The sequence below is a fragment of the Euprymna scolopes genome, chromosome 6 (assembly GCF_053919585.1).
Source record: "Euprymna scolopes isolate OS-2025 chromosome 6, ASM5391958v1, whole genome shotgun sequence".
NCBI classification, from domain to species: domain Eukaryota; kingdom Metazoa; phylum Mollusca; class Cephalopoda; order Sepiida; family Sepiolidae; genus Euprymna; species Euprymna scolopes.
The window spans coordinates 163,920,160-163,932,299 of NC_136487.1; positions in this window are offsets into that span (position 1 = coordinate 163,920,160).

The following is a 12,140-nucleotide window of genomic DNA, read 5'->3' on the forward strand; positions in this document are numbered from 1 at the left end:
TTGCCTATCTACAACCGCTTCTTTTTTTTTTTTACTCAGCACACACATTCAAACACCAGGGCAACGCCGGGCACCCAGGCTGTATATATATATATATATATATATATATATATATATATATATATATATATATATATATATATATATATAAGGCATTTTGTTTACTCATATGTTTCTGCATATGTCGGGGTATATATAGGTTAGTTTGTTCCCTATAGACTCCAAAATGGATGGTCCGCTCTCATTTTGTCTCATCCGTTAAACATATCAGAACTGCATACTAGACTAGTATTCTGTCACCACAGACACGAAAGTCTATCAGCTACAACAGATCAATCAAATCGCAGCAAAATCTGGTTGGGCGCGAATCCCGTGTGTGACGGTAAATCTTGTGTGTCACGTGATATCTTGTGTGACACGTTTGCTCATGTAGCAGAGTACTCGCCTTACTTGCATGGGTCTCGGGTTTCAAATTCAGAGTTCGAATATATTTAACTGATGAGCACAAAGTAGAGAAAACCTCGACACCTGGACTTCCGGTTGGTTTGTTGTCATGACTCTTGTGAGCTGCGGTGTTGTTTGACTGGGGAAGTAATATAATCTCCCACATTCTTTATATATATATATATATATATATATATATATATATATATATATATATATATATATACGGAATTGATTTTTTACCATGACACTTCCGCACTTACGATATTTCGGATTATACGTAAACAATTTCCATGTAATTTTCCTTTCACCACAACTAGTAAAACGTGTTCTTAGCCAGAAATATATACATTTGTCTCTTTTTTGCCAATTCTATTTATCCTGTTTAACGTACTTTTTCAAATACATGAATCCATTAGATAGTGTACGTAGAGTTTTTAGTCCGACGCACATCTTTCTTCCTCCTCCCTTATCAAATTTCGCCGCTCCCCTCTGTTTTCCAGTTACTTTATTCGTATGTAGTCAGTTAATTATTTGTCTTTCAACATGTTACTCTTTGATACATAATATATTACGGTTACAGACCTATTTATTAAATGCTCCCTTATTCTTAATATAATTAAAACCTCTATAATTCTTTATATTTTATCGAAATAATTTTAACTGAAACTCTCGGCTCCCTGTACATAATACGATTGTATACGCTTAGTTTTAGGAATAGCAGATTCTCATAAAAAACGAACACTTAAGCTTGCACAAACATAGCCGTGTTCGGATGAAGCAAACATGCAAACAGTGTTTTGTCATATTGCCTTAATCAATTGGCTTACTTTAAGTCAATTTCAAAAGTCGTTTGAAACAGCTTACAAAATACTTCTTGCTCATTCTTGTACACTACAAACATATGACGATTTCAGTTGTACGCTACCAATCACGTATACACCTGGTATCCGGTGACTACTGTGGATAGCCTTAGCAAATCACAAAACTACCTACCTGATGTCTTGCTTCCATAAAACTTTACAAATATACCAATGACCTACATAACAAGAAATATGCGACATCGTCTGACTGTACAATTTACTATTAATTTCTTTGAGACATATTTGTTTATTCCGGTTTTATATTATGGAACAAACAATTTAAACACACATGACAGAACATGTTGCTCTTTTTGCTTTATACGATATTAAAGTTGTATCATTTATTTTACGATATTTCTGTTTATTAACTTTCAAGAGACATAAACCTTGGAAACAACATGCAATGAATATGTCAACGCAAACACACCCATTCCTGTGTCTCGATAATCTTCTATCATTATATATAACCAGGTTTTAAAAGTTTCAACCATATAGGAGCCTATTCGTGACATTTGTATTTTTTTATTTTTTATTTTTTACTTTTATTGCACAATATTTAGCGTTAATTGTTTGATGAAAGTACATATTGTAAGGCATGGAACATTCTTTCAATTTTTATATCAGCTGTTTTTTTCATGACTTACTTAATAATGGAATATCTATATTTTAAGTTTGAAACACAATACGTAGTTTCTTTCGACCACATGGTAGAGGTACTTTTGGGATGAAAATTTTCTATTCGAATGTTATTTATTTATTTTTTTATTTACATAGGCATCACCACATTATCAAGGCCCAAAGGCCACTCAAGGATAAGGGTTAAAGAGTGTACAGTAAAAATTGGACAATATAATAATCATTAGTAATGAAAATTTGGTAAATTTGATAACTTATATGGAACGGCTCATCAAGAACTTATTTACTTTAGACTTGAACACAACCAAATTGTAGTCAGCCGGAAAGCAGGAAAACGGAAGACAATTCCACAGGCGTGCAGTTCTAAGAAAGAAGCTTTGTTCATGGAATCTACAATTAGGTTTAGGCACAGATAAAGAGTGGGGGAATTATTGATAGTGTTTACAGCTAGACGAGTGTTTCTTGTGAAAGTCTTGCGAGGGGGACCATAGATTGAAGCTCAGTCGAACACTTTCCATTACAATAACGATACACCAGAGACAAACTCGCAACATCTCTTCTGTGAGATAGAGGTTGCAAGGAGGAGAAAAGGACATCTCCTACGAGGCTACAAAGTCTATTTTGAACTCTTTCAAGGCAGGACAAGTCCTTTCTAGCAGTTCCTGCCCAGATGTGGCAACAGTATTCCATCTTTGGACGTACCTGGCTCTTATATAGATAGAGAATAGCATCAGCAGTGAGATATTTACCAGATCGATAGAAAGATCCCACCATTTTTCCAGCGGCCTTGGCAACAGATTTGATGTACGTGTTCCATTTAAGATCAGGAGTAATGGTCAAGCCCTGAAGCTTGTCAAAACTTGAGGCCTCCTGAAGACGAGAGCCATTCATTTCAATTGATGCCAAATGTGGATTAGAATGTTGATGATGTAAAGAGAGAAGCTTGGTTTTAGATGCATTAAAAGTAACTAGCCACTCCTTTCCCCATTGTACTACGTGCTCAAGATCAGAGGAGAGACAATTGGAGAGAACTTGGTCGTTTACTGTCTTAGATGTGCTACCAAAATTGTAGTGTCGTCAGCATAAATGTCTACGAATGATGTAAGGATGTGATTTGGAAGATCATTAATGTAGATCAGGAAAAGAGTTGGGCCCAGGATCGACCCCTGAGGGACAGCGGCATTAATACTGTGAGATTCTGATTTTTGCCCCTCAACTACTACTCTTATGAACCTATCAGAAAGAAATGATTTAATAATTGAGAAGACATTTCCAGCTATACCATAGCTAGCGATCTTATGAAGTAAACCTTTATGCCACACCCTATCAAAGGCCTTAGATATGTCAAGAGCAATTGCCCTAGAAAGATTGCCATCGTCGAGAGATTTGCTAATCCTATGCGATAGCACTGTAAGCACATGTGCTGTAGATCTAGCAGAACGGAAACCATATTGAGTGTCACTAAGAAGGTTATTTTTGTTGAGATGGTTGATTACTTCTGTATTTAACACAGATTCTAGCAACTTACTCATGACGGACAGGAGACTTATTGGCCTGTACTGAGAGGGGGATGAGCGATCACCTGAATTCTTAAATACAGGGCATACTGATGAGATTTTGCAGGGAGATGGGAAACTATTCTCCTTAAGACAACGTTTAAACAGTTTTGTAAGTGTGGGCGCTAGTTCAGGTTGAAATTTTTTGATTACTATAATTGGAATACCGTCAGGGCCAGTTGCTTTACTGGAATCAAGGTTTTTGATTAGCTTGGAAACATCACGTACAGATATACGTATATCACATAGCGTGTTTTCTGATACAGGAGGAAATATTGGGGGTTGGCGGCCTTGGTCGCAAAGGGTAGAATTAGCTGCAAGGTTCTTGACAAAGAGTTTGGCTTTGTCTGATGCTGACGAGATTACCTCAGGTCCATTGATAATAGTTGGGATGGAGCACACGCTTCTGTTCAGAATTCTGTTTGCTATTTGCCAAAACTGGTGGGAACCAAGCCGCTGCTCAGCTACTTTGGACTTAACAGATTGAGCATACAACCATCTTGCGCTCTTTATTACTTTCTTACAATGGTTGCTGGCAGTCCTGAAAGCGGCTTTAGTTTCCATACATCTATTACGCTGGAAACAGTGGAAAAAGTGATTTCTGTGCGCAATGGCAGCAGCACATTCTGGAGAGAACCATGGCTGGCTGTTAGGTTTTTGCTGAAACTTTTTCGAGGGTATGAAACGATCAATACCTACAATTAATCATTCCGTCAGGTCTAATACTATAGAGGACACATCCTTTTTAAATATGGAATGCAGAGGTAGATCAGTTATAAATGTACGGAAACTATCCCAGTCAGCCTTAGTGTATCGATATACTGTACGATGGAGAGGTACGTCTACGGACTTATTACATTTCATTTTTATCTTAATTGATACAACAGAGTGGTCGGAAGATCCAAGAGGCGACAGAACAGAAACTGAACATAGTTCAGGGCAAGTTGTGAGAGATATGTCTAGTAGGCTCGCATACTGGCCGTCATTGTCGGGCACACGGGTGGGTTCCTGAACAATCTGAGTGAGGTCATAGGCAATGGAGAAATCATGACAGAACCTCCCATCATAATCGGTCTTGTTTGAGTGGGTCAACCATTCGACGTTGTGAACATTGAAGTCTCCACATACGTGAATGTTAGCTGAAGGATAAGCAGATAGGACTTGGTCAATTTTCTCAGATATGCTTTGAAAGATAGTAACTCGATAGAGAGTAAATATAAATGCAGTAGTGTGAGCTAAAGCAACCCGGAAGCACATATAAGGTAAGTTAGGATCTTCCCTGGAGATGTCCCTCCCACATGGAAAGCTATCTTTAATATAGACACATATTCCATGACCATGGCGATCTTGGGGGTCAGATTTAGAAGTTAAGTTAGAGTATCCTGTAATTGCAAACTCATCTAGTGAAATAGCCTGTCCAATGCCAGTTTCACTTAAAAATAAAAGGTCTGGTTTAGTCTCCTGTAATTGGGTTTCAACCTCTGGAAGGTTAGAACGAAGACTCCTGATGTTGGAGAAGGAGACATGGTAGTAGGGGTCTACGTTGGAAGTTGAAGAACCGGGTTTAATCGTGTATTTTTTCTTGAAACTTGTCATGATGAAATTTTGGAATTTGTGGACTAGGTCGTCAGATTTACTTAGAGCAGGACAGAGAGGGGAAACTAAGAGAGAAAAAGAAACGAAGAATTTTTTTTTATAGCTTATGATAAGGTAAAGCCGTAACAATTACCCACTAGTATGGCATCGAGAGGCCCTACCAGAAGCTACTGCATGGTCCAGATTCCATTCACCAAATGGCAATACAGCAGCCCCAGTACTTTGCACCTGCTGATAGGACAGCCTCCTTAGTGGTTAATCCAAGGTTCGGGTCCCTGACTATCAGGCGGATAACGTCAGCCCAGACAAAACGTTTACCTCCAGCACCCTTACTAGTGACATGGCTACAAGGATAGACATAGAAACAGAAAATTTCCACCAACTCTGCCAACTGTTCGCGCAAAATACTGCCAACCTAGAAAACAGATTTTTCTTCTCCCATCATCAGAAAAATCACTCATTAAAAAATGAGGACTGAGGGACAAATAAGAAGAAGCGAGAGTAACAGGAGCTTCCGATAACGCATCCACAATGCGTTTTCTACTCTCCATAAAAAAAAACTATTAAGTATTGTATTTAATAAAAGTCCAACATACGTGTTTAAGGGAAAGTATGGTGATAGATTCCCCTCTCACGAACTAAAAATGAGTACAATTAGGTAATCTATTTTTGCAATCAACTCGGTAGATAAATAAACATTTATGGACGAGAAAAAAAGCTAGCATTTAATACAACAGAAATACATAAATTAAATACTGAAATAAAATGTTGTTATTAATATTTGAATCTAAAAAAGTGCGAATTAGTACAGAAATTACTTATCTCAAAAACACTTCCGTCTCCAAACAGCAACCTAGTGAAGAATTTAACTTTTAATTATCAACCACTATAAATTTTTAATAATTAATTTTCGGAATATCTTTTTAAAGCTGTATGAACGTACTTGCCAACAAACTAAGTTTGAAAATTTTGGGTGGATAATACAGTCAAACTTTACACTTTCAATAGAATTTTCAAGTTTAATTTTTAACAGCACTTGTGATAATTAGTAACATTTTTGGAGAGACGGCTAAGATATTCACACCTTACGGTTTTGGGAAAGAGGGTTACGATTTTTAAGTTAAATTTATTTTTATCAGTAGTTCTGAACGTTATATTCTTAGATAAAAAAAACAATAATAAATTATGTCTCACAGGCAAAAAAGTAAGATTAGGTTTTAAATAACAGTGATATTATTTACACATCCGTCTTTCCTCTCTACGACTAATTCTTTACCCAAGTCGATTATTAACACAGGGAAACATCTAGCTGTCCAAACATTGTAAACCATTTTTTGATAAAAAAAATCCTCCCAAAAAACAAATGATTTATTATAAAAGATTTCATACACCAGTGCCAAAATACACACTAGATTAAATTAAGCATAAAAACAGATACAACCCTTTTTTATTAGAAATGTTTTGGTGAATATCACAGTTTGCGGGCACAATTTCCTTCCTTGATGACGAAAATATATTTCAGTATTTTTAGTACTGCATATTTAACATTTAATATTTTTATTGCGTGTGGTAGATAAAACATCGAAAATTATTTTGGTAAGAAATATCCCTCGCCGTAGACAATTAGATAGGATCTGAACAAAATATATTACACAACCTGTAAATTTTATCATTATTTATGCTGAAGCTATGCGTACGCACTAAGAAACAATGACTATAAACAGCTTAATAGAATACGCAGAAAGTGATAACGTCATTATTCTTTGACAAGAATTGGAAGTCGCTATTCATCATTTAATATGAAAAATAGAATATCATTTTTTACGGAATATAAATAAGAATTAGAAGGGAAATGATATTTATAAAATACATTTTTGGTGATTTACATACACATATATGCAAAAATAAATTACGTTAAAGCACATATTCATAAAAAAGGAATTCTTAGTATTTTTAGCATTTTATCCCTCCATAGCAACAGTGGGTAACAGGAAATAATTTCGCGAATCACTTGTGACGAGTATGATTATTGTTCTGTTGTTGAGGTTGTGGTTGGTCATCTGTGAGTCCTCAGATGGCTATATTGGCCGATTCTTGATTCGTGGACTGTATTGCAAAGGGGGGACGTGTGGCTGGTCGCCTGGGTAGTGGAAGAGGCGAGAGTAGATGTGTTAGTAGTAGATTTCTTCGTTCTCTTCTTCCTCTGTGGAGGTCGTTTTTTGAGTGAACCGTGCCTTCATGAGCCATCTAGCTCCGCACCCCTCTCAAGAGCAGCACGATTCCAGCTGGTGAGCTTAGTGACACTGTCTTAGGTGATTCTTTATGTTGTCCTAATATTTTTTTGGTCATTCTTGGGACCGCTTTTCCTCTTTTAGGAGAGCGTAGAGCATTTACTTTGATTACATCACCAAATGTAACCCGTCCTTCGTAAGTCAGCAAGATATCTTTGCGTGGAAGGACACGTAACTCGATTTAGTTGTTCTTAATTTCACGATCGGGTTGATATGTTGTCCCTTCGTAGATATGTCAGCTTGAATGAAAGCAATTTCCTGCACGCAAAAGAAATAAACAACTAAGTTCTCTATTCTACTGATTAAATTCAGGATAAGATATACATATATATATATATATATATATATATATATATATATAGTTATATAGTTATATAGTTATATACAGTTGTCCGCAGTTCAATGCTGATTTTGACAGACTCCGCTGAGTCCAACATAGGTAAATTTCTCTCAGTATCGCGGTGGAATGATGCGGGAAGAGAGGTATGTGGCGACCCTTCGAATGTCATTGACTCTGCTCAGAAGTCAGCTCAACTCTCTCTTTCGACGTGGGGGTACATTCATATACTCAGGGAAGGGGCGAGATCGGAGCCGCTTCCTGGGCCAGGACGCTTGCATTTGTTCGTCGTTCCTCCCATCCAATCCTGAGCATCTTGCAGAGAAAACGATGGTGACACTGCTCCAGAGCCTTAAGATGTCTGCTGTAGATGGTCCAGCTGTCGGCACCATAGAGAAGAGTGGGCGGGACAACTTCTCTGTAGACGGGCAGTTTGACTCTGCTATTTACGTCCCGATTCTCAAACACCCGCTTCCGCAGCCTGGCAAATGCTGCACTTGTGTATTCCATGCGGTAGCGAATCTCGTCGATGATAGATCTTGTTGATAGAAAACTGACGAGTAACGAAAATTAATCATCATTTTTAAGGGTTGCCTTTCATAAAGATTGTGGGTGGCTGTGGCTGTGTGCCAGGAGCTGGTTGGTTTAGGATCTGGGTCTTTTTCATGTAAAATCCTAAGCGCAGGAGGCTCTCCCAAAGGCATTTAAGATGCGATGGAGGTCAGGTTCTGAATGGGAAACCAGCGCATTGTCATCTGCGTATTTAAACTCCATTGCTTTTTGCCCTATACCTGCTGATGTTAAAGAGTTCACCTTGTCCTGTTTGATTCCCTTATGTAGGTTCTGGCTGGTAAGGAAACAGATGGTGGAGATGTATGTGTCAAACAGGGTTGGGACAAGGATGCAACCCTGCTTGACACAGGTGTCAACTTTAAAACGAGATGTTTCCACCATTTTTTCAGCTCTCTTACTCTAGTTTAGACGAGTGCCTTTGCCTTGGAGTGGACAGGCTTTTATCTTGGTCAGAGTAAGATGTTGTATTTTGACGTCGTTGTCATTGAACTAGTCTTCGAGTTTCCTGGGATTATAGCAAATGGTGTCTTTGCTGGTCTAAAGAAGTGTTGTCTTAAGGGCTTTTCACTGTTCCTCCACGCCATTTGTGTATTCTTCAAAGAGCCTCTCAAGCAAGGTGTTCAGAAATTGTCGCACTCTATTTATGTCTCCCAGACTGTCGATGTTGAATTTGGGGCGGAGCTGTTTCCTTTGTGTTCTCCTCCTCCTTCTCCTCGTCCGCCTCAGCTTGATGGTCATGGGAGAGCGGATGAGACGGTGGCCACTCCAGTATTAATCCGCACCGATCATGGCCTTGGTGATGTTAACATCTCTGGAATCTGGGGTTCTGACAATCACATAGTCGACGAAATGCAATCGCTTCGATCGGCGATACATCCAGGAGGTTATGTACCGGTTTCTCTGACGGAATAAGGTATTTATGATCACAAGCTTACGTTCGGCACATTTAGACAGTTGAGGAAGTTCGTTAGTATTGACATTCACTACACCCTTCCTGGCCAGAGTGTCTTTCCAGAGGTTGTGTTTCCTGCCTACTCAGGCATTGAAATCCCCGAGTAGAAGGATGTTGGGATATCGTATAACACCTGGTCAATGGTTGTATGAAAGTTCTCCTTTTCTTTTATCCTGTGAAGCCGAAGTTGGAGCAAAAGCACTCACAGCCGTGTCAATACGGTTGTTTGAGAGGCTCAGTCGTAAGCCATGAGACGATTATTGATGGCTACCGGAAATTTTAAAAGTTGGGAAATGAGCTTGTTCTTTATGGCAACACTCTCTCCGATCGCAGTTCTTCTTTATGGAAAATTACTGGACGCACTGTCCATGAGTGTTCTCCCATTCCAGCAAGTTCATGGTTTTTCGTTTTCAACCGCAGGGAAGTGAACCGATTGGGCACAGTATTCCAGTCGGATGATATAAGGTAGTCTATTTTTAGGCCACCTTTTCAAGTCCCTTCCTCATATGGAGTGAGCAGAGCGGATCCTAACTAGGGCTCCTAAGACGTGGGTGCCGCTGTCGAGATGCTCTTTTTGCCTCGGCCTGAGAGTAAGGCGACTAAGTCAGCTACCCTCCACATATGTTACAGCGCATAGATAGAATCTTCAGACGTTATCACTCTCAGGTTCATTGGAACACACTACATCCTCCACCTCGTCAAGATATATATATATATATATGTATGTATATATATATATATATATATATATATATATGCACCTAAACAGTTAATAATAAAAAATAAAGAAAAACATCCCATAGAAACGGCGATATATATATATATATATATATATATATATATATATATATATATATATATATATATATATGTGTGTGTGAATAAATATGAGAGCTTATACTTCTTTAAAAAACCCGGTAAGGTAGGGGAAAAAATAAAAAAAATGAAAACAACATCGTGTCCAAGTTGTTTATATCGCTAAAAAATGCCAATAAAAATATTTACTTTATACGTAATAACAAAACGTGCTTAAAGTGGTAGTCAGCGGTGGCACATCGGTTAAGTATCCGAATGCGGATAATGATGTTCTGATTTCGGTTCTGATCTGTGCTGACGAAGACTGCAGAAACACACCGTAGTTTAGAAATGTGATAAGTTCTCTGCGCGTGTGAAGGTGTTTGGGTGCGTACTAATATTTTAATACAAACGATTGATTACATCGAAATATAATAGAAGCCAATGGAATGTTATTTTGAACAAACGCATAAAATTGTCAAATAATAAAAAAAGTTTTCAATGTAAACAATATAGTTATGGGAAGCTGTTAACTTAATTATTAATCATGAAATAAACAAGACATCAGACAGAAGCGATCGTTACTGATATCCCGAAAAGATTAAAAAATATTTTATGGAAATTACAGATTAATATTTTCGTTTGAAGGAAAACGCTTCTTTTTTGGAAACTGATTGGAAAATAAATGAAATAAATAGACAGGAAGTGAATGGTTGATTAAAATAAGCAATATAGCGCTAAAAATCTTCCCGTGAATGGAGAATGCTTTAAAAATTGGGGAGTGGTGAGAAAAATAAAATAAAGTTGTATAGAAACATGAAAGAGATAGTATAAAAAATAAAGTAAATCACTAATGAAAGGAATGCAACTTATAACACAGTAATGGCAAATGTAGAAACTCAAGATAAAGCTTCTTGTATTACTTGTGTAGTTTCGTTTTTCAACGACACTCCTACTTCAATTCTTGGGTAATGTATTACGTGAAACGCAAAATAAATCCAATGTCTGTATTTTTTTCTTTCGTAAATAAAGCTAAATGAAGTAACGCTCTTTAGTGAGTCCGGCGAATAAGAGACTAGACGATTTTCTATTGTATATTCCGGTCCCGTAATTTTCAGCAGCGATAACGATTGATGAGCCCCGAATATTTCAGGTTCATTTTAAAGACTTTTTCCGAAAAAAGTTTATCCATGTCAAGAGAATAGAAGCATATCTCTGAAATTTGTGAATGTTAATGTTTTACAATAAAAATAATCCCACCCTATATATATGTATATATATGTATATATATATATATATGTATATATGTATATGTATATATATATATATATATATATATATATATATAAAGAGAAAGAAAGAGAGCGAAAGAGTGAGATAAAGAGAGACAGAGATAGAGAAAAAAGAGAAAGATCGTCTTGAAAGTTTTTAGCGTTTCAAAAATATACTGAAAAAGCTTTTATTACGAAGTTCTTACTTAGAAAATCCTTTACTTATTCGGTATTAGAAATTTTTTTTTAATTGAAGAAATTCTGTTGATAGCAGCCATAAGTAACGTGCAGGTTGGCTTAAAGAGACAGCAGATTATGCGTTTGTACAATTTTGTCGCAGTTTAGTTTGGACGAGCAACTAACAATTCCCTGTCGATATACAGAAGGCATTTGAAGATTGTGTCTAAGATGCATTCAGTTTCTCTGTAGTCTACTTGTTTCAGTCGGAGTTCTCAGAAATAAAGTTGCCCCTTTTTCTGGGGCCAACAGTTAATCTCTATTTGAGATAATAGATATTCGAACATTCTATTACAGTTCTCCTTCCCGTCTTCAACACTGAACTATTAAAGAAGTTCAGCACGTTATATAGCTACTATTAATTTTACCATATGTTATACTGTATCGTTTTTTAGTCTATAGGTTTTACTGTGTTCCAGCACAAAACTCCATTTAATCTGGTGAGGTATACAGCTTATTGCTGCTTTTTTACGTAATATCAGTTTTTAAGGAGCGCTATTTATCCTCAAAACCGAAAAAAATATTATTTAGGCGGTGGTTTTTAATATTTCCGCATTGTTTACTTGTAGGGAAAAGTATCGTAATGCTA